At 43.0% G+C, this 23377-nt stretch overlaps 2 long non-coding RNA genes across 2 annotated transcripts in view; both read left to right on the top strand.

The window, feature by feature from the left end:
* The window catches only part of LOC102141559 (uncharacterized), a 226614-nt gene that overhangs the window by 182091 nt on the left and 21146 nt on the right, over nucleotides 1–23377 (top strand). The gene's annotated exons all lie outside the window — the stretch shown is intronic.
* On the top strand, nucleotides 12136–12645 carry LOC135969793 (uncharacterized). Its single transcript, XR_010585197.2, has 2 exons — nucleotides 12136–12298; nucleotides 12594–12645. It is a non-coding gene; the product is annotated as an uncharacterized lncRNA (long non-coding RNA).

Here is a 23377-nt window from a genome sequence, read left to right as displayed (position 1 = left end):
CTAATTTTTATATTTTTAGTTGAGACCAGGTTTTGCCATGTTGGCCAGGGTGGTCTCGAACTCCTGGCCTCAGGTGATCCGCCCACCTCAGCCCCCCAAAGTGCTGGGATTACAGTCATGAGCCCCCACACCCGGCCCCAGCATTAGCAGTTTTTACACAAGAAGAGCATAGGCATGAATCCTGCCTTCATGGCACTTACACACTAGCAGAGGCATCTGGCAGCAAATAAGCACACAAAGGCAGCTGCAGGGTACGATGTGCCGTGACGTAAAGGGACAAACACCATGAGAGTCTGACTAAAGCCTGGCATGTGTTAATCCTGTGTACCTATTCAGAAACTAGGGTTCATGACAGTGCTTCTGTTGTTACCTATTAGAAGTAGCTTTGTAAATATAAAGATTGTAGTTTTGTGAAGCTATCTAGTATAGAGGCACTCTGGGAGCTTAGCATTATGGAGTTTTTTCATAGAAAGGATGGATAGATCCTAACAAGCAAAAGTGGCAGAAACTAGTTTTTCATGTGTACATTGTAGGATTGAAAGATAACTGTGGTTGAGTGTGATAAACTGAAACTTTTTAAAAAAATATATTACTATTTTTTACAAGTTAAGTTAGAGCAAGATATGCTGATTCTCTCCCATTTTCAAAAGAGGAATTGGAAAAGGGAGAGCTCGTTTATGTGGTATTCACAATAGCGTCTGTTCCTGAAGACAATTCTTGGAAAAATCTCATGAGTGTTCTCAGACTGAAAACAGGGATCCAGTCTGCTGTTCATGCAGGACTCGGGAGGCGAGCGAGCATGTGATACCAGGAAGGGTCCCAACCCTGCCCTGCTGGGGAGCCCTCGGTGGCGAGGTGGCCAGTTCAGGCTTCACTTCAGAACATGGATACTGCTGCGTAGGTGCTGGAAGGGTGCTGCATGGGTGCCGGAAGCTGCTTGGCACAATGCATGTCCTGTTTCTTGTCACTTGGAAAGACGACTGTGGAAGTCAGGTCTTCCCAGTCCTCACCAGTAAAGCAAGCAACGAATGCCTTCAGTCCAGGTAATGTGTCCAGGCTTTAAATTCTCCGGATCTGTCTTTGGATACCCTGGGAACAAGTCTTGTCTCTTCTTAGGCCCTTCTGACTAAAAGCAGCCAGGACTTTTAAACTGACTAATTTTTAAAGATTTCCAAATAGAGGAGAAAATTAAAGCAAAACTTTATGAAAGCTGAAAATGATCTTTCCAACTTTTCTCATTCAGAGTAGAACACTGGAGCATTGAAAGCTTGCTCATGTTTGTGATTGATCACATATTTAAAAAATTGTAAAATAAAGACCTCATTTTAATTTAAAAGTTCACTTCATCACCATCATTTCCACGAGGTTCTAGGTCTTTTGTGAACAAATTTAAAACAGTGCTTTCTTTATAACATGAATTAAATCTAGATCCCAATGATATTTGGCACCTTCTAAATACCCAGATGGCCACTGCATTTGCCTTGAAGTGAAGACGTGTGTAGAGTTTTAATCACATGTTTTATTTTTTCTCTTTTAAATATCGCCTTTTCAATAGTTGCTTGTTAATGAATGACTGATTGTTTACTGCAGTTTATAATCAGGAATGTGAACATTAAAAAATTCTAATCAGGATACAGGTTGAAAAACACTTTCCCTCTCATTCTCTTTCCTTATGCTAGAACAATAAAAATAAATTGCCCTTCCTTTGGAAACATAATAGTAAGAAATTTTATCATTCTCTTCTTGAAAACTTAAGTTTAATAAAACAGTTCAGAGGAAACTTAATTATAGTTCTTATACTACAAAAAGCTCTTATAAAAACAGGGGTAGGGCTACAATAAATTTTACCTCTTGAGCATAACCACCGCTTGAAAAAGAAAGATGGAGTTACAAAATGATTGTTGCTTTATCTTCTCCATTGTTTAATGCCTGAACATACTTGGATTTTTTAACAGCAGGAACAAGACACAATATTTGTTAGCTACCCAGGTAAGATCATTTGAGTCCAAAGACCAGATTCCAGAACAGACAGCAGATCCCTGTTGAGGACATGGGTTGTCAGGACAGCCTGGAGGCAGAGGGGTGGATTCTGTTGTAGGTGTCATAAGTGACATTTTGGATCAGATTTTTAACCCTCTTTTGTTTTTGAATGTGAGTAAATCTTCATAGCAGATTATTCTCATGAAACAAGACTGACACTATGACCTCAGGGAAAGAGTGCTTTGGGGGGGAACTGCTTATTCAATTAAGCAAAGAAAATGCTGATAAAAGGGGCTGTCTCAGAGCTGTTGTTTCTTCTGCTGAACTTTTCCAAATGGGAGCACAGAAGTCCTGAGAACACTGCCTCTCTATATGTTGTGCTCAGTCCACACACTGCCAACACATGTGCATACACACACACACACACACACCCCTCCCTCAAAGACAACCTCTCCAGCCTATGGTTTTCCAGAATTAGCTTTCCCAAAGTACCTTGAGCACTAGGGGTTCAGACTGGGATTTGGGTTTGGTGACAGCTGACAGTGCTCCAAAGGCAGAGAACTGAACTTAGGGCAAATCTGTGGCAACAGAAAGCTCTTTTCTGTTCCATGAAAGTCGTGGATGATGCTTTCAGATCCTGTCTGCAAATTGCCCAACATCACATTGATAATGGAAACAAATGATCTGACACTCACATAGCTAAATATAATTTATAATTTTGATGTAAGGTTGACACATGAAAGATCATGCTTTTCAAACTGCTGTGATGACTTACACAGACAATTCATTTTAGATAATGGTGAGTTAAGCCTGGCAGCCTCTGAGCGTTTTTCACTCATTTGTGCAAACACCTGCAGTTGGGTACTAATGCACATGTTTAATTGCTTAAACTTAAATTATAAAATCCCTAAAAGGATGTTTTTCTCCTAGAAAATAAGTCAGGTCTCTTGTAAAGACTGCCTGCTTTCATGAGCTTCTTGTATTTCCCGGGATGCTTATGCGCCAGCCCCTGTTAGAAAAGGTCTGCTTTTAAACACAGGAAGTTGAGCCCTTCAGGTAAAGTGCCGATGTCTGAACCATCAGCAAAATCACTACACCCGTTCCCTGGGAAGTCTAGTTCGTCAGAAACAAGTTTAATTCGGGAACTATAGTTTATCCAGGTTCCGTGAAGGCAATTAGCACTGGGCAAGGGCTGTTTGATCAGCCTAGAGACACCGCCTTTACGCCTAAAGCTCCAGTCATTTGTCTCTGCTCCCGCCGACTCGCAGCGACCACAGAAGACATCAGAACTGCATGAAAATGGCCCTGCCCCTGCGACAGAGCAGGGTGCTTCTGGCTTGCGCCTTGTTATTTGTCCCTCCAGTGGTTCCTAGCTGTTGTGACGTCAAGGCTGCCATTCAGAGCAGAGAAAAAGGAAACCGTGGCCTCTCTTCGCATCAGTGGCCCGGACAAGCTGTTGTTTCTCAGGCATCCAAAGCGCTTTCTGTCTGGCAGAGCTGTGCATTCCATGCCTGGGTGACCTGGTTAAATGGAGGAAACCAAATGCTATCTGCTGAATGCTCTCCAAAACAAGCATTCCGCCCTGCGCGTCTCAAGCACAGGCTTCACTGCCTCTGAGGACTGTGAAGGGAACAGCAGCACTGCCTGCATTTGCCGCTGGCATATTCAGCTTCTGGTCAGAGTCTTAAAGGAGAAAATAACATCCTCAATGGCCTCGATTAATACACACTTCACCGACGTCTTTGTGCTGCCTTTGGGGTCAGTGCTACAAAATCCTTTTTAAAAAAAAAGGATTCGGAATCACAGTCAGAAGTTCCCAACTGCTGAACTGCCACCTCTTCCTTCCCGTCTCACTTCGGCTCACGCCATTCCCCAATTTCAGATTTCTGAATTCCAGACAGGCTCTTGTGTATGTGACTATATTAATCTTCCACGGTGCCTCACTGAATGTGTGTATGTTTTGCACACACATGAGAAAGACTCACAGGTGTAATGCGTGGATCACAACTCTATTATTTTCTTAATGAAGAGTAACACTTTGTGCTTTTCAGAGAAAAGGAGCTATTTCACAGCGTCGCAGAACTCTCTTTAGGAGCAAGCCAGGATCTCTGTAGCAAACATCAATCCTGCAAGGCCAAAAGCTCACGAAGAAAGTTGTGATCACTTAGAGTGACTGCCTTAGAATTGACCGACTTCAGACTACATTTTCTGAGGACATACCTTCTTGGGTTTCTTTCTGGCATGAGGGACTATTTTATTAGATTCTTGGATTTGATTATAGTCACCAGAAAAAGCAAGGTATAACAACCACACTTTGTGTTCCAGAGTTGTCTTAGTTAACTCAATATGCATTTGAGGTTTTATGTTACAAATCCCATTAAATCTTTCTCAAAATAGCCCTTCTCTGAACCTTTGATGAAGAATATTTGCAGGAACCAAAACCATTTGATATATACACCGGTATGTGTCAGGAAGGATCGTGATACAGGGGTGCCTTTGGAAAGCGGGTTATTATAGGACAGAATTCTTCCAGGTCCCTGACTCTTTGTCTTCTGAAAAAAAGGTGGAGCTCTTCAGATGTCTAGATAAAGACAGAATGGATGGAGTGAATTACGTAAAGTTAGGATTTAGACTGAGGGTCTGCAGGGCTGCAGTCTAGTTTTGCCTCGACAGTCAGACATGCCCAGGGTCTGGCCTAATACCATACAAATGCCATATCCACACTGGCATTGACACAGTGGTGAGTATGGGGCATGGGGGTGATGAGCAAGGCTTCTTGCTCAGTGCTTTGGTCTGGGTGAGCCTGAGATCTTGAAATGAGAGAAAAACTAGGACATTACTTTCCATCGTGAGCTGAAGAATTAGTTCTTTCTTGTTGCCTACTATTTGCATATCAGTTAATCATTTTCTTCTTTTTTTTCCTATTACTACCATTTCAAAAGGTACTTGTTATCTGAAGATAACTGATACAGGACCACTACTACTATTTTAAGAGCATTGACTTAAAACTGAATCAAACATTTAAAAACAAATAGTCACTTTTTTTTTTTAAGGTCTTATTGGGACTAAGTCCTGAGAAAACTAAAACAAAAGTTGAAGCTTAGTTTTATATAATAGAAATTTGGGATATGATGAAACAGCATGTTATTTCTTAGAAGAAAAATTGAATGTTGACTTCTAAAGCAGAATCATATAAAAAGGATGATTTCTGTATAAGCATTCGCATTTCCCCGAAGGCCTCTCTTAATCTTTTGATATACAAACCATTCTCTTGAAGAGTCTACCTCTCCTGTAATCACCTCTGTGGACTTTCTCTTCCCCAGCTGTTAACTGTTGAAACTGTCTTTCATCCTTATTTGTCAGTGACCCTACGTGACTCATGCAATTTGCTGGTATCATTTTTATCAACTGTGTGAAAAGCTGCAATTCCACCTTACAAGTGAACTGCATTGGATTTTCATTTTATTCTATGACATTATTCAACCAAGAAAGTGAGCAAGCATAGATGCTGATGTTAATGAGGACTAATAATAAGCGATCACTGTATTTGTCAGTATTTTTATAGGATGATGACCTTTGCTTCCCTTATGCAACTTGGTAACTACAGGGATTCAGATAATGATTACTCAAGTGATGACTCCCCACCCCCTGCCAAATATTATGTTGTATTTAAAGTACTCAGTATGGTTTAGTGGGCTTGATAATCAACCACATGTAGATTTGGAAGCCACCCCTGACACTTCACTGAGTTCTATAACCTTGGGTGTGCTTTCACAGAACCTAAGATTCTTGATCTTTTATATAGAGTAATAAAAGCAACCTTGCATCATGGTCATGAGGATTAGAACCCATATGTATAAAACCCCTGAGTAGTACCCTGTGCATGAGCTTAAGAAATAGTCCTGTCCTCACTAGGGCTGTTACTGCTTTTGTGTGGTATCTTACATTTTATATGAGACTTTTACACATATTTTGTTTAATTCTTTATATATAAACCCAGAAGCTAGAGAGCTTAAGTTTTACCCTCTAGACATTGCAAAGTCACAGAAAGATTTTGAGGAATGCAGCGACATGAATTTTACTACATTTTAGAAGAGCAGTTGGTGACTGTATGCTCTGCATCAGCTAATAACATTTGATAGGCAGTTTTTTCATGGCATAGGTGAGAACACTAAGGCCCAAGGATATGATGTACTTTCTTGGCAACAGGTAGTTTGGTTCTGGCATAGCTAAGCTTAGAACCCAACCTTCCTACTGCCTGCTGTTTCTTCACCACCCAGTTGCTCATTGGCAAGTGAACCAATTACAAAGGCTGTCTTACTTGTCCAAGAATAGAGAGAAAGGTGCACCCTGGGTGACTGGAAACGGGAATGGGAGGGAGAGGATGGAGGCAGCAGACATTGAAAATAAGTATTGACTAGACTTGGTGACAGAATGGCTCAGCTCGGCTCAGTGAAGAAGGGAGTCCAGAGGCCAAACTTGCAACCCTGGTAGATGGCTATACAGTTAAGTAAAGTAAAATCAATAGAAGGGTGTTGGTTTTTTTGCTTCACGATGAACTTAAAGGGTCTGCCCTATCCAGATAGAAATATGTTAAAGATATAGGTAGGAGAGGTAGCTACCATTAAAGATACAGATTTGAGATTAATGCCACAGAAGGAGAGCTGAAACCACTATACTACATATATCTCTCTGTGTGTGTGTGTGTGTGTGTGTCTGTGCTGCGCGCACTTGTGTTAAACTGGATTTGTTGGCATATCTCCAATTCAAGCCTGGGTCACGTGATTATGCTGTAACTTATTGCCCAGTTATAATCACAAACTGTTACACCTTCATCAGAAGGAAGAGCGAGTTCCCTAGATCAGTGTGTTTGTGTGTTTGTTTTGTTGGATGGATCCTGCCGAGGCACTGAGAGACAGACTTTGCTGGGCCCTGTTTTGTAAACAAATCTGTTCACGCACGCTTTCTTCTATCATTGGATGTGTACACTGGCTCTGATTTTCCTACTCGACATGCCGAAGCCTAAGCATTTAGAAGCTTGTTTTCTTTTAGAAGTAGGCAAGCATCAAAGAAAAACATGCACATGCATTTAAAGTGTGCACATCTACCCTAAGTAAGTCTTTGGATCTTTACAGTTGTAACCCTGGGTCATATGCAGTATATTTCAGCCCACTACACACAGCAGACCTGCAAGGCGTCCTGACAGCCCCCACAAAACTACGGACTGAGCTTAGTGCAAAAGAGAAAGCCCTTTTTACCCTTAAAGTTCATTGCATGGGCCATTGTGGGATTAGTCACCCCAGATGATAAAACATAATACTGGTTTTCCTAAGTAGGGGTGATTCAGCTCTTAGATTGGAATATGAACTTAATGTATATAATACATACAGTCACTTCCTGAACTTGTAGTTTTTTGCATGTTTTATTTAATATTCTAGCCAGGTTTAAATTTTTATGGCAGGAAGTATGTGAATGGTTATGACAGGAGTAAATAACATTTGATTTTATGATTACAGTACAGGAAGTAACTTTTCACACCAAATAAATCTTTGGGAAAAAAGTGCTGGCTTATAAATTTAACGAACATAAATTTTCCAGAATCTTGCATACAGTCGCCTTTGCTCTCTTAAATGGAACTAAATACCTGGCTGGTCTCCTTTTTTGCTTAACTTTTTTTGGTCAATGAATGTCTTTGTTTTAGAAAGAGGTATTTTCGAGTGTTTTGATGTGATCCAACACGACGTAAACCCATTAAAAGATTCTAAGCGAACATAATAAGGCCAAACTTTAGTGTAAATAGCATGAAAGGCTGGAACACTAAATAAAACATTATTTTTTTCCTTTAAGAGTAAATAGCTAGGCTAGGCGTGGTAGTTCATACCTATGAACCTGTGAACCAGTGCTTTGGGGGTCTGAGGTGAAAGGATTGCTTAAACCCAGGAGTTCAAGACCAGCCTGGGCAACATAGCAAGACCCCTTCTCTATTTAAAAAAAAAGAAATAGCCAGATGTGGTGGCACATGCCTGTGGTCCCAGCTACTCAAGAAGCTGGGGCAGGAGGATCACTTGAGCCGAGGAGTTTGAGGCTGCAGTGAGCTATGATGGCGCCACTGTACTCCAGCCTGGGCAACAGAGCGGGCCTCTATCTTAAATGACCAAATTATTTTTCATCATTAAAGCCCGGGAAGCCTCCAAACTGCCACCGAGGCAAGTTCCTTCCGGTGACTCCTGTAGCCATGATGTGCAGGCACTTGGGAGGAACAGCCTGTTAACATCAGAGAGGCTGTTGCATGTGAACAAGTTTACAGAGAAGAGGAAAGAATTGGATAGAACTTCAGTTACACTTCATTGTAAGCAGAACTTTAACAGAGCCTCTGTTTTTCCTTGAATAAAAAAGCGAATAGTGGGAATAAAAGGTTTAGAAAAGATTTCTTTCTTCACCCTTTTCATCTTAAAGCCTGAAGATGTTGTAATGAGAAAAATATTGTGACATTCATTTCTGAAGGTTACTATTACACACACGTGAATTATGTGAGCGAATGGATGGATGCCTGGCAGATTAAAATGTAGAGTTCCAGAAGCATTCGTAACCACCATGTGGCTATGACACAGCGGCACATCATTGGGCTGGGAGTGAAAGGATGAAGGTGCAGACTTCAGGTCTGGGTCTGGGAGCCTCACCCAACCACCCTGACGGAAAACAGGATCTCTGAATCCCGTCTACCTCTACAACTCAGTACCACACATTGTGCAGCTAAGTAACTTGCAAGTTATATGAAACTGTTTTCACAGGACCAGCAGAGTTACCACTGCTTAGTGGTCCTGAATCTTCATTACATTTTTACAGAGAATATATTTGCATGTGACATGATTAAAAATCTACCTCGTGTTTTTACGGTCTTGGTAGGTTTTAAGGTCGTTTCTTACATGCTGTTTTCCTTGCTGTGCAGCCAACCCAGGTGTGACTGGCAGACATGCTGAGGGCAGGCTCTGGAGTGTGAAGTCAAGGTCAAGCCTCCCTGGCTCTGAATCCTGGCTCCACCACCTACTGACTGTGTAACCCCGGGCGTGTCCTTAAGCTCCGTGGGCCTCAGTTTCCTTATCTGTAGGATGAGGATAAAAATAGAACTTACCTCCAGGGCTGCTGTGAAGATTAAACAAATGGACGGATGTGCAGTTTGTGGTAGCTCCTGAGCGGGCCCTGCATGTCAGTGTGCTGTTGTCGCTGACGATGAAACTGGCTTAGAGAGGTTGGGTGATAGGCGCAAGAACAAATTAGCAAAAAAGACGAGCCAGAACTCAAACATAGCCTTAGGACTTCTCAGTGGCTGGTGCCCTTCGGTTGTGAGACCACTCTCTCCCCTGCCTATAAAAGTGCCACGAAAGAGTGCTCTCCATTTGTTTGTTTAAAAGAGAACTGAGTAAATGTTAAACGTGAAGGACATTTGTCATGGGGTTTTACTTTGTTTGGAGAGGGTGGACTCTATAACTCTTGAAAGGTGTCCACAGCATAGCAAGGGCCTGGACAGCCTCCATGGTTTCATCACATTCTCAATATCCAGCCTTAGAAACAGCTCCCTTTAGGTCCCCAAATTAACAGGAGTTTCTAAAGGATAGCAGCTTTTTTTGCAACTGCTGCATCTGTTAGATTCATGTTCTCTTTGCTGCCCCCTCCCCAAGCTTCTACTTCATGATCTTTTTGTTTTGCTCGACTTTTCCTCTTTTTAAAACCTCTGCATTGGCCACCCAGGACTTAAGAGGAACTTTCCTGGAAAGCCGTCTGAAACAGGAACAAATTGCACAGAAACACTGAGAGCTGGGAACTTGTGTGTATACCTGTCATAGTGGGAGACGGAGGCTTCCTTCTGAGTAAGAGAGAAGAGTGGATATTCTAATCGCTGCGTAGTGGTCAGGCCTCTTTTGCTGAGCTTGGTATCAATGGGATTTTAAAAAATGGTAGCTATTTGAAAGTACTCTCCATGTAAAGGGTTCCTGTTCCTTTGGCCCTATCACAGAATATTCCTATTTTTCTATTGAGGTTCATAAGGTTTCATGGGCAAGGGCTGAGATGACTATTGTGTAGTGTAGTTGTTTTAAATTAAAAATTTACCTCTAGTTATAGGTGCTACCTTTTACTTACCCTCAATTTGGAGATTACATCATGCAGGCTGGGCACAGTGGTTCATGCCTGTAACCCCAGTGCTCTAGGAGGCCAAGGCGGGAGAGTCGCTAAAGGCCAGGAGTTACAGACCACCCTGGGCAACAGAGCAAGGCGTCATCTCTACCAAAAAAAAATTAGCTGGGTATGGTGGCACTTACCTGTAGTTTCAGCTACTCCGGAGGCTGAGATGAAATGAAGTCAGACCCTGCCTCTAAAATCCATCAATCAATTATGTGTCTCAGGCAAATGCTTTCCATACTCTTCTTGTTAAAATATCAGTTTGGTAAAGATGATAAAAGCGTATCACATCCCAGGAAGTTGAGGCTTCTGTGAGCCAGGATCGCGCCACTGTACTCCAGCCTGGGGGACAAGAGTGAGACCTCATCTCAAAAAAAATGAAAATTCCCTTCCAGAGTATAAATCACAGATTATGTTTTTATATTTTTTTTTCATATTTATCTTGAGTATCCAAAAATGTGAACTAAAAGAGTTGGGGTCTAAGTGGCAAAGTGCTGCCGTGTTACAGGTTAAGGGCTTCCATGGATTGTGTGATAAATACAGGTGTGAATTTGGGTAATGTGTTTTATTTTTCAGTGCCCATTAAGTAGAAGTTTATATTTTCCTCCCTCCTCCTTCAAGAGGCCCCCTCCCCACCGTGTGGCACATGGAGGCCCCAAGTTGGAAGCACATTCACAGCCTGAAGCTGAAGGACAGGCTCTGAAAAATCTATCTTTCAGCAAAACACCTACCAATCTCAGAAAGTGAGCTTTGTCACCACTGATACTCTGTCAGGTGGGATGAAAGCAATTTTTCTTACTCATTTTGCCCAGTTGTCAAGAAATACTGCTCTTCTCTCTGACATAAATTAACAGGTTTGGCTACAGCCTAGAGAAATACAAAATGTCACATTTGAGCCTTAGTGGCCGGTTTTCAAAGGGGGGTGCCTGAGTGTGAGCACCATGTCGGCTGTTGTGTTAATGTGGCTGGGTCTCATAAATAGGTATTTTTCTGCCCCTGTGATGGACAAATCTGAAACAGTTTTTCCATCTCACAACCCCAGGGGATGGTATTTAGAGGCTGATTTTTGGCATCTCAGTTCCTGGTAAGGAAGATGAATTCCGTATTTGAAATTTGGGGACAAACAAAAATAACTCTTTCTCTTTCCTTGAAGGGTTAATGCTCCAACCAGCCTCAGATTGGTTCGCTTGAATCTTAAAATTACTTTTCTGGTCACGCGCGCCGAAGGTCTAAGCATTTGTGAAATGTCTTTTTCCCCCCCCACCCCTTGATGCTGTTCTCTTTGGGCTGTCTTAATTACACAGGGGTTGAGAAACCAAATTAAAATTAGGCGTGTCTGGTCAACAGTGATCACGTTGCATGCTTTTAGCTTTGCTTGTTGAAGTTGCTTCTCCTCCCTGAGTGGCTTTCCTCCTATTTTTTTTTTTTTAAAGGAAATATCATAAGCTCTTTCAGAAATACTCACAGGAAGTGAGTGTCCGTATGCTGGTTACTCACCAGCAACTGAGTGTTGGCAGGTGGAGAATGCTACCGCAGCCCGCCCAGACGGATCTGCAGACTGGCCCCATTGCAGAGGATTAGACACAGGGTGCGTGGATCATAGGGTTTTTGTACAGAAGGCAGTTTTAAGAGGAAATTGGTCACTGCATGTCATCTTGAGGGGTGGTGATTCAGGGAGCAGGGCTGGGGGTCAGAAGGCACGTGGCTGCCATCTCGGAGGTTCCTGCTCACTTCTCAGAGGGCAGGCTGGCTTCTAAAAATCAATGCTCCCTCCACCCCCAAACAGCGATTCTTCTGCAGTGAATCACTTCCAGAAATGAATAGCCACAGTTTTTTGGAATGAACGTTGTGAAATCCCTCCTTTATAATGGCAGGTTTTCAGTTGGTGGTTTTATCAGAATTTCTCAAGATCAAAACGAAACCTTCTCTTTAAAAAGGAAAGAAAGTACTATCGATACAGAAAGCAAAAGTATTTCCAGTCTCCTACTGAACTGTCACGGCAGACCTCTCTGTATCTATATTTAGAGATGTATGTCCATATATTTGCCTGAATGTGTGAGTTCTTGGAAGTATGGATTCGTTGCCAGGAGCTGGTGATTTCCTATGCAGAGGTCGCTCACTACAAGAAATGTTACACTCGGTGAGTAGGTGGTAGCTTCTGAAGATTATTGGTAACCCAGTGTTGGTCGTCTTGAGTCATGGATTTAAATGATGGCTAGCAAGCTCTTAAATACCTTCTGCTTTATATGATACAGAGCATGGAACTGTAGGACGCACAGACGGCTGTGAAGGGTTTTTAAGAATATGGATTCATTGAATAATCAGTGAATCTTGTGAATATACACCTTTGGAGGAGGAAAGGGTGTTTTACAGGAGGAAGTGGTTTGTAGGGGCTTTTAAAGGTACAGTTATCGCTTTTCTATATTTATTTTCAGCATCGTTCAGTCCTCCTGTATGAAAGAAATAAACAGTCTCAACAGAGAAAAAGTTATGCTGACTCTTTAAATGAAGAAGCTCAATCCTCATGTTACTCTTAACTGGACTTTTTTCTTCCTAAATATTCATAAGGGAAACTATCCCATGAAGGCAGCTAACTTTCTGGCAATCTCTACGATGTGTCTCATTCAGAACCTGGTGGGCTCTCCATGCATTATTGGCAGCACTTTTATCCAGGGGCACAGAGAGGGAATAGGGTTACTGGAAACAGGGAGTGTAGCTCAAGGAATTGTTCTCTCTCTGGAGTGGATAAGTTGTTTGACCTACTGACTCATTTCACAGGAATTAGGAAAACAACCTAGTGTGGTTTTTATTGTTAGTCCTGGAGGATTCCAAAATCTGTGTGCCTACAAATAAGATGAGCTGGGGAAAGGGAGCGCTGGCATTTGGCGTTTCTACTTGCCTCTTTTCCTGGTGGAATCCGATCCTCTGCTTCCAGGACAAGTCCTGCGCTTGGGATCCTTTGTACAACCATTCACAGGTGAGTGTGTATGACAGCAATTTCTGATTTCACTAGTTCTTGCTTCTAAACGCCTAAATGGTGCTTTGTCTAGGGAAAGGCTTTAAAGGGCATTTTCCCCCGGTACGTTTATAATACATTTCATATTTACCTACAGAAAATACGGTGGATGTGATAATAATTATACAAGACAACCCACAGACAACAATGAAAGTTAAGAATTAAGATACATTCTGATAGATTTTTACAGCATATTGACATAAAGGCAGTTTTGGTTTTGACATACGTACACCAAAATGATATTTGTAATGCTATTTAAACACAAGTATACAAGGCACCAGTGTATTCTGGCAAAAATAATATAATTATCAACAGTTAATGAAAGGCTTGTGCTTTGAGCTACTAACAAAATGTTAATATGTAGAGAAACTTGTGATTCATGATGTTATGGTTTTCAACCAATGTTATCAAATCAGCTAAAAATATCAGAAGAGGACAAAGAATGTATGTTAAACATGGATAAAAGCAGAAACTGAGAAAAGATAGCTTTGATATTTAACGTGTTAGATTATGGCCTCTATATAATGTCACATATGCTGGACTGCCCCCCCCCCAAAAAAAAATCACACCCTCAAATTATGATCTTAATTATTCAAAGGATGTTTGGCGTGTTGGTGGTATAGTGGTGAGCGTAACTGCCTTCCAGAAGATGGTTGGTGTATAATTACTAGAGAATTTCTTGCTTTCTTGGGAGGTGGCTTAGTAAAAGGTTGAGTCAGACATACTGAGGCTGTTTATTCAGTGTGCTATGCTGTGCTGTGTCCGAATGCCTGGGAGTTAAGAGTTGTTAACCTTTCCAGGGTGCTAGATCCCTTTGAGATTATGATGGAAGCCATGAATCCTTTTCCCACACCTGTATGCAAACATTTGCCTGCCCATTTACAGACCCAAAGAAGCACATCCATGTACCCCACGTGAAGAAGGCTGCCCTGGACTAAGCCCTCACTGTGACTCTGCTGTTCTTAAGCTTCCCAGGAAACACTGTTATTTAAAAAGACGAGCCATCCAGGTCAAAAAGAAGTCATTGTGGTTACTAGGTGGGGGTGCAAAGCCAAAGACAAAGGGTGGGGAAAATACATGACTAATAATAAATAAAGAGCATGGTTAATACCAGAGCCTCCAAACTGATAGCCCAGAATCCCTCAACATTTAGCCACGAGTATTTGTAAAGTACGTTGTGAATTCAGGTGGAGGGCTGAAGACTCAACATTAAGCAGTTGGGCAGAGTTTTCATATGTATATTTGTCTATGCCTTTTGCACAATGTAAAACTAGGAAATCTCTTTTCATTTTTCTATTGTGCACACTACCACATTAGGTAGGACTCAAAATCATCTCAACTCCAGGAGTATAATTCGTAACAATTATAACAAAGCATAAAAATGATTCTACATTAGCAGAAGAAATGTAGTAGCGATAGATTTAAAATAGCATGGTTGAGTACAAAAGAAACATCATTTTTTAAAAAAAAATGCAGCCTTTATCACTCATCAGCTAAACTTAAGTCAATGCTGTGAGGCCGTTGTGGGAAAAAAATAGTCATGATTCTTGGGTATATTAAAAGGAGCATGACACAGAAGGGTAAGAAAACAAGACTTAGTGTTCGTCAGATTCATCATTGTGTCCTGTTTGAGTCACACTTGAAAAAAGATTTTGGACAATTGTGAAAAGCTGATACACAAGCAACAGAAATTACACGCCCTTCCAGGAAAAGATAAGGCAACTGAGAGTTTTATTCCACACAAGGCTAGAGGATTTCTTGCTAATGGCCTTTAAGTAGTAACAGTCTGGTTTATCCTTATATTCCTGGGGCCTTCCACACTGTCTGGTGCTCCGTACTTGAGATGATTGTTGTGTTTAGTGATATGAGTAATGTTCCTGTGATAGACTTAGCAGGAATAAGTAAGTTCAAATAAAACCAGCGATAGTGTCATGACAGACAACATATAATACATGAATTTGCTGGGTGATTAATACACAAGGATGACTGTCTCACTTGTGAGGATGATAAAATACTTCAGCAGCTAACTGGGGGAAGCTACAAAATCTTGGTTTGATACCTCTTTCAGGATGAAAGCAGATTAAGTCTCCTGGGGTGGTGGAAACATGTATTCATTCATTCTACAAACCCTGAGGGCCTGCTTGGCTAGGTGCTCACGGTCTGGTAGAGGAGACAAAGATACAGAAACAGAGTCACAGTGTGTGATGAGTGCCATGGGAGCATAAAAACAGCATGTGCAGGGCTTGTGACACTCAACCTCCACCCCGCACAGCTTCCAGTGGAGGCAAAGTCACAATTGACTCAAGGGACAGGCTTGGCCGAGTTAGCTGGATGGGAGGCAGGTGGGACAGCCTGGCCAGAGGCCCAGACCTGTGTGTGTGGGGAAGGGGTGATGGGAGATGCAGACTCGGCAGTGCTTGGAACAGGTCTGAATGCTGCGCCTTGCTAGCCTGAAGATTTCCACCCAGAAGCCTGACAAAGTCAGATGTGCGCTTCAGAAAGGCCAGGCGGGCTGCAGTGAAGAGAGTGACTTGAGGGGGTGGGGGACAGGCCATCGAGGCAAGGGGACCAAATGGAAAGCTTTGGTCAGGGCACACATGGTGATGGATTTGGGGGAGAAATGGGGGAGGGTGATGCAGGCAGAGTGGCCAGTGTTATCAAGTGGCATCATTCACCACAAAATGCAGTCCAAGAGGAAGCCCAGGTGTGAGGGGGACAGGTGGCATTCAGACGAAGCCCAGGTGTGAGGGGGACAGGTGGCATTCAGACGAAGCCCAGGTGTGAGGGGGACAGGTGGCATTCAGACGAAGCCCAGGTGTGAGGGGGGACAGGTGGCATTCAGACGAAGCCCAGGTGTGAGGGGGGACAGGTGGCATTCAGACGAAGCCCAGGTGTGAGGGGGGACAGGTGGCATTCAGACGAAGCCCAGGTGTGAGGGGGACAGGTGGCATTCAGACGAAGCCCAGGTGTGAGGGGGGACAGGTGGCATTCAGACGAAGCCCAGGTGTGAGGGGGACAGGTGGCATTCAGACGAAGCCCAGGTGTGAGGGGGGACAGGTGGCATTCAGACGAAGCCCAGGTGTGAGGGGGGACAGGTGGCATTCAGACGAAGCCCAGGTGTGAGGGGGACAGGTGGCATTCAGACGAAGCCCAGGTGTGAGGGGGGACAGGTGGCATTCAGACGAAGCCCAGGTGTGAGGGGGGACAGGTGGCATTCAGACGAAGCCCAGGTGTGAGGGGGGACAGGTGGCATTCAGACGAAGCCCAGGTGTGAGGGGGGACAGGTGGCATTCAGACGAAGCCCAGGTGTGAGGGGGGACAGGTGGCATTCAGACGAAGCCCAGGTGTGAGGGGGGACAGGTGGCATTCAGACGAAGCCCAGGTGTGAGGGGGGACAGGTGGCATTCAGACGAAGCCCAGGTGTGAGGGGGGACAGGTGGCATTCAGACGAAGCCCAGGTGTGAGGGGGGACAGGTGGCATTCAGACGAAGCCCAGGTGTGAGGGGGGACAGGTGGCATTCAGACGAAGCCCAGGTGTGAGGGGGGACAGGTGGCATTCAGACGAAGCCCAGGTGTGAGGGGGGACAGGTGGCATTCAGACGAAGCCCAGGTGTGAGGGGGGACAGGTGGCATTCAGACGAAGCCCAGGTGTGAGGGGGGACAGGTGGCATTCAGACGAAGCCCAGGTGTGAGGGGGGACAGGTGGCATTCAGACGAAGCCCAGGTGTGAGGGGGACAGGTGGCATTCAGACATGTCAGTACACAGAGAGTCAGTGGCAGAGACAGAGCCAATGGGGAGTTGGGCCATGTGGATAAGGACTTGAGTGAAGACCTATCTCCAAAGCAGGGGATCACGCTTCTAATTTTTTATATGGTGTTTTTCATTTTATTCTTACTCATTTGTAATAAAACCTCTTTTTTTATTGTATATATTTAAAGTGTCAACCTGCTGGTTTGATACAATATGTGCATAGCAAAATAATAACTTACACTCAAGCTATGAGTGTACCATCTCACAGTTACCTTTTTGTGCCTGGGTAAGCCCACCTAAAATGTACTTAGAAATATTCAGTGTCTTCACTGTGGTCCTCATGCTGTACTGCAGATGTATTCATCTGACATCATTCCAGCTTTATACCCTTTGACCCACATCTCCCCATCCCCCCCAGCCACCACTGTGTTTCTATGGACTGTATTTGACTATTTTAGATTCCACATATTACCTCTAATCCTCAAAGCTCTATTAGGGTTTTGTATGTTTCCTTCCCGCACTTTCCTACAAACACACAATTTGCAGAATCAGCATAATTCTGTAGAGGTTCATTCATTCATTCATGTATTTATGAGATGGAGTTTCACTCTTGTTGCCCAAACTGGAGTGCAATGGCGCAATCTTGGCTCACTGCAACCTCTGCCTCCCGCGTTCAAGCGATTCTCCTGCCTCAGCCTCCCAATTAGCTGGGATTACAGGCACGCACCAGCACACCAGTTAATTTTGATTTTCAGTAGAGACAGGGTTTTACCCTGTTGTCAGGCTGGTCTCGAACTCCTGACTTCAGGTGATCCTCCTACTTCAGCCTCCCAAAGTGCTGGGATTACAGGTGTAAGACACCATGCCCAGCCTGTATAGACACTTTCAATCCCACTTTTAAAACAGGCATGTTCTCCCTATGCTTTAAAATGCCTCTAAAATATTTCTAATGGTGCTAATTCTCTAATTTGGGAGTGTCTAATTTGCTTCCAGTTTTTAAAAACTATTTTTATATTACAGTAATTAACCTTTTAAATACATGAATCTTGGGCATATTTTTAATGATTTCCTTAGGAGAGATTCCTTGCAGTGAATTTCTTGGGTAAAAGGAGGTTAAGTGTAAGATACCTTGCTAAGTTGTTTTCTAGAAAGCTTGAACCAAGTTCTACACATTTTAGCAATGTATGAAATGTCCTTCTCTCCATATCTTCATCAGCATTGAGTGTTCTCTCTTTTTTATCTTTAGACAAAAAGGTTACATTCTTTTTGGTTCATCTACTCAGAAGCTGTTTAATGAATGTTCACTCCATGTCAGGCATGTGGCATGTTTTCATCTCTACCAATAACATTGAACTTTCTTCATGTGTGTATCAGCCTGCTGTTTTCTTTTGTAAATGTTCTGTTCATGTCCATTATCAACTTTTCTATTAGGGTGTGACTGTTTCTATGATATATTTATAAGGGTGTGTATGTGTGTGTGTAAAATATTTGAGGCAAATATTTTTCCCAGCTTCTTTGACTTTTAATTTTGCTTATATTTTATTGGAAATACAGAACCATTATTATTATTATTATTATTATTACAGTACTGTAAGTTCTGGGATACAGGTGCAGAACGTGCAGGTTTGTTACTTAGGTATACACGTGCCATGGTGATTTGCTGCACCCATCAACCCATCATCTACATTAGGTATTTCTCCTAATGCTATCCCTCCCATAGCCCCCCACCCACTGACAGGCCCTGGTGTGTGATGTTCCCCCCATGTGTTCCCATGAGAACCTTTATATTTTATGTAGTGGAGTAAATGATTTTATTTTTTTCCTGTATAACTTCTGTTACCTCAGGCTTAGGAATTCCTTCCTACCCAGAAGTTAGAAAATATTCATCTAATTAAAAAATAATAATAATTTCATTTATAACATTAAACTCACCAAATTCGACGTAAGATGTGGCCAGGCCCAGTGGCTCACACCTGTAGTCTTAGTGCTTTGCAGGGCTACGGTGGAAAAATCGCTTGAGGCTAGGAGTTCAAGACCAGCCTGGGTAACATAGTGAGACCCCACCTCTACCAAAAAATTTAAAAAGTAGCCAGGCATGGTAGCATGTGTCTGTAGTCCTAGCTGCTTGGGAGGCTGAGGTGGTGGGAGGATCACTTCAGCCTAGAAGTTTGAGGCTGTAGCTATGATCATGCTATTGCATTCCAGCCTAGGCAACAGAGCAAGACCCTGTGTCTTTTTTTTTTTTTTTTTTTTTAAGGTGTGAAAAAAGATCCAAATGGAGTCTGTTCCACATAGTAAATCCCCCATCATGTATTGAGTCATGTATCTTTCCTTATTAATTTCCATATTTAATTTATGTTTCAAGACTTTTTGCTGTTACATCCAGCGGTAGGAGCCCATGAACTTGTTGGATATTGGTAACCACAGACAATGTGATAATACTTTTTTCCAACATTTTATTATGAAAAATACACTGGCTAGATTCTATAATTAATATTCTGTCACTTCACCATCTATTCACATAATAATTCTTAAACCTCTCAAATCATTATTTGAATTTCAAAGTGGACTATCAAAGACATTTTCTCTAACCCTATTTTTCTCTAATTTGTAGTTTTGATTTCCAGGAAGCCTTCAGCAATTCATATTATTAGTAAAGTAAGAGAGTAAGCCACACACTAAATACCAAGAAAAACTACTTTCCAAAACATGTTTTAGTCGTTTATGAAGATGGCTAGCAAGGGGGCTTCCTGGGACACAGTGCTGGGGAAACGGCAGGCCCTAGGAATGGGCTTTGAAAGAAGACTTCTGTCACTGTCAGATCACATTCCCAAGTGGCCATCGTCGTGCTCTGACAGGGAACCCTTAGCAGAAAGGCTGCTTTGCCCAGGATCTGGCTTGTCACCCCAGACCAGCCCTACCGCTGTCTGGCATTGAATGTCCCTGGTCCAGAGTGAGTGGCCAGTTGCATAGACCTTAGACCAAGGAGCTTAGTCACCTCTTCCCAGCCTAAATTGTGAGCACCCTAAATTCCCATGGGTTGTTGAGACCTAATAGCATCCTGGCTTAGAGATGGGATTGCACCTGGGTCTGCACAGGAAACTGGCCTAGTGTGTGTGCTGCTTGATGCAGCGTACCACCAGCCACATGGAAAAACCCACAGCCTGCAATAAAAGATTCGCCTTTGGTCACCACTTGACATTAGCTGTGGTTTAATCTGTGTAATGTTTTTTCCCCCCCGCCATCTAAGCCTCAATTTCCTATCCATAAAATATGTTGGTTTTGGCCAGGCATGATGGCTCACGCCTGTAATCCCAACACTTTGGGAGGCCAAGATGGCCTGATCACCTGAGGTCAGGAGTTCAAGTCCAGCCTGGGCAACATGGCAAGACCCCATCTCTACTAAAAATACAAAAAACTAGCTGGGCATCATGGCACATGCCTGTAATCCCTGCTACTTGGGAGGCTGGGGCAGGAGGCAGGAGGCAGGAGAATCGGTTGAACCCGACAGGCAGAGGTTGCAGCAAGCCGAGATCGTGCTACTGCACTCTAGCCTGGGCCATGGAGCAAGACTCTGTCTCAAAAAAAAAAAAAAAAAAAAAGTTGGTTTTATTAGATGGCAGAGAATATTTTTTTTTCTCTATCCAAAATCTGTGATTTTAATCTAGAACACTGAATGTAGGTCAGGATCCACCCCATTTTCAGAAATCTGGGAAGATCTTTTTTTATTTCCAGCTTCTTGGAATAAATAATTTCCAGGATGTTACAAACATTGATGAAGTTCACCAGAACAGACCCAGGGTTAACATTTTAAAGTCGTTAGATATGGCTCCAGGAGAAGGCACCCGTGAGACCCTGCAGAGGAGGCCTCACCCTGGGCAGCCTTAGGGCTGACCCGCTGCCTTACTGAGCGTATTCCCGCCTCTACCCCCAGAGACTCACTCTGTGGGTCCGGTGTCACCTCGATTCTAAATTCCCTGCTTCCTAGTGAATTATGCTATCGCACTTTAGAAGCCTGGCCAATAAATGCTTTGAAATTTAAGGATAGCTATCCTGAAAAAATTTAATATAACCTAAATTGATAGTCTCGTGATGTCAGTATTCAGAAGAGGCGTTCTATTTCAGCAAGTGGTTTTCAGAAAAAAATAAAATAACCTGAGTTTTTCTCCTGCCACACTCCCCTCTTGCTTTTATGCTGCAAAAAGAGCTTGTTGCTTGCCTGATGTACCGTGTTGTTCTCTGCCTCTGAAGATATAGCTCCCTGAGCCTCCCCACGTTGTCCACCTCTCCAATACCATTGCTCCACTGGGAAGCTGGCCCGGAGGTGCCCTACCATGTTCATCTCTCCTAGCCCAGGGCTGTCTTTAACGTTACAGAGACACAGATATCAAAGTGTTGCAATTTATTTGGCTTTCATTAATTTGCCGGAAGCAAGGGAGGGTAGATACAAAGTACTCCTCTAACCTGTTATTTCCCTTGCTGTTAAATGTAAAGAAGACTGATGTAAGAATCTTTGCCTTCCACCAGTCATAACCATGGTATGCACAGAGCTTATGAATCATCTTCTAAATCCACAGCTAGTTTTAAAATTTAGCTTCCAGGCTAGATCTGCAGGAAATGATTGTGAGATCATAAACGCTATGGAGTGAATATGAAGTTACTTACCAGATGCCATAAAGTTAGCTCAAGGAATCCTGAGGAAGGTGTCACTAAGAAAACTGCTTTCAAAGCGGAGTCAGACCTGCATGGCATTTATTATCTCCATCGTGTTACCATGCCAAACATATAAATAGCTTCAAAGTGAGTTCAGATTAAAACACAGAAAAATCTTTGGATATATTCACAGGCAGTAGGGGTCATGTAACAAGTTAGTAATGAAAATGAAAGATATTTGAGGTGCAGCCTCAACTTTTTAAGATGGATCTTGAATAAAAAGGTCTAATGAAATATTCTATGGTATTTTCTCTGGGATTTAAAAAAAAAACAAAGCCAAACAAAAAACAAGGGGGCACTGGAACAACGTTTTAGATAGACCATGGGTGTTTCCCAGTGGGCATTTGTAGTGCACTTACTTAACTGAGAGCCCTCTCATATGAAACTGGAATGTCACCACCATGTGACAAAGCATAGACTAGCCGTGACCTAATATGTACTGACCATGACTAACGCAGAAGTCCAGGTCACTGCGGTTGTATTTCCTGTGGCCTCAGTGTTCTGGGGTTAGGGTTAACAGAGATAATTTATTTCTGTGTTCAAGTCTCTAATTCTTCCATCATGTAGACTATAGGTGGGAGCAGACTGGATTCAGCATTGCTACAATAAAAAACAACAAATAGAACCACCACCAACACCACGTATTGAGAACTCCATGTGCCAGGCACTGTGCCAAATACTTGATTTGATTATCTCTTTTAATACACAATCCTGTGTGACAGATCCTACCATGAGACCCATTTTACAGATAGACAACTGAGGCTGGGGAAGTTGGAAATGGAGGAGCCAGGATTCAAGTCACAGCAGTCTGGCTCCTGTGCCCAAGCTTTTAATTTGTATCCTATTCACTTTTCATAAATGAATGACTCGTGTTGGAGGTGTTTTTATCCTTGGGGCCAGTTTTATTCAGCCAGTTTCCTTTGGTGGTGGTTTTAATGTGTTAGGGAAGAATGCATGTATTCCCCACAGCTGGGCACCTTTGTGCTGGATCACCTGGCTACAGCTCATGCATAGTGCAGATTACCACATCCCGCCCCCATGACTCAAGCAATTGTGCTGTGGGTATAGTAGGGTATGTTCAAAAAAGGCAATTCACAAAGCAGCTGTCCCAACTACCAAGAAAAACAAATGTGGCATAGCCCATGATAGAACCCCCTTTTTTCATTATTAGACATGAACAGAAGCTCATTAATGCCATCCAGTAAGTTCAAGCCCTATAACTTAAGTACACCGTCAGGACCCAGAAAGAAACCTGTTGTCTTGTGATGTTATTGTTGCTTGGTTGACCTCATAATGTCTTGACAGGGCACAAGACACCCTTCATGATCTGGTCTTACCTCTCAGGACTCCCCCCATCCTTACCATTGTTTGTTGATCTCTAGTGCAGCCAAATGAAGCCCGTCATGCTTGCCCTCTGCCTGGAAGCTCTTCCTTCCCTTTTCCTGGCCAATGGCTACTGTCCCTTCAGAGTACTGTTCAGATGAAACCTCCTCCAGGCAGCCTGTGCTGACTCCTAAGGGCTGGGCTAGGTGCCCCTTGGGTGCTTCCACAGTCCCCTCTGCTTACCCAGTTGTATATGTGTCATACTATGTTCTGTAATTCCTATTTTTTGTCCATCTTCGCTGGCTTACATTGACCCCTTAAAAGCCATGACTAGGGCTGGGCACGGTGGCTCACGCCTGTAATCCCAGCACTTTGGGAGGCCGAGGCAGGTGGATCACAAGGTCAGGAGATCGAGA

Source organism: Macaca fascicularis, chromosome 3, assembly GCF_037993035.2.
Source record: "Macaca fascicularis isolate 582-1 chromosome 3, T2T-MFA8v1.1".
Classification (NCBI taxonomy): Eukaryota; Metazoa; Chordata; class Mammalia; order Primates; family Cercopithecidae; genus Macaca; species Macaca fascicularis.
This window is presented reverse-complemented; position numbering and strand designations above follow the sequence as displayed.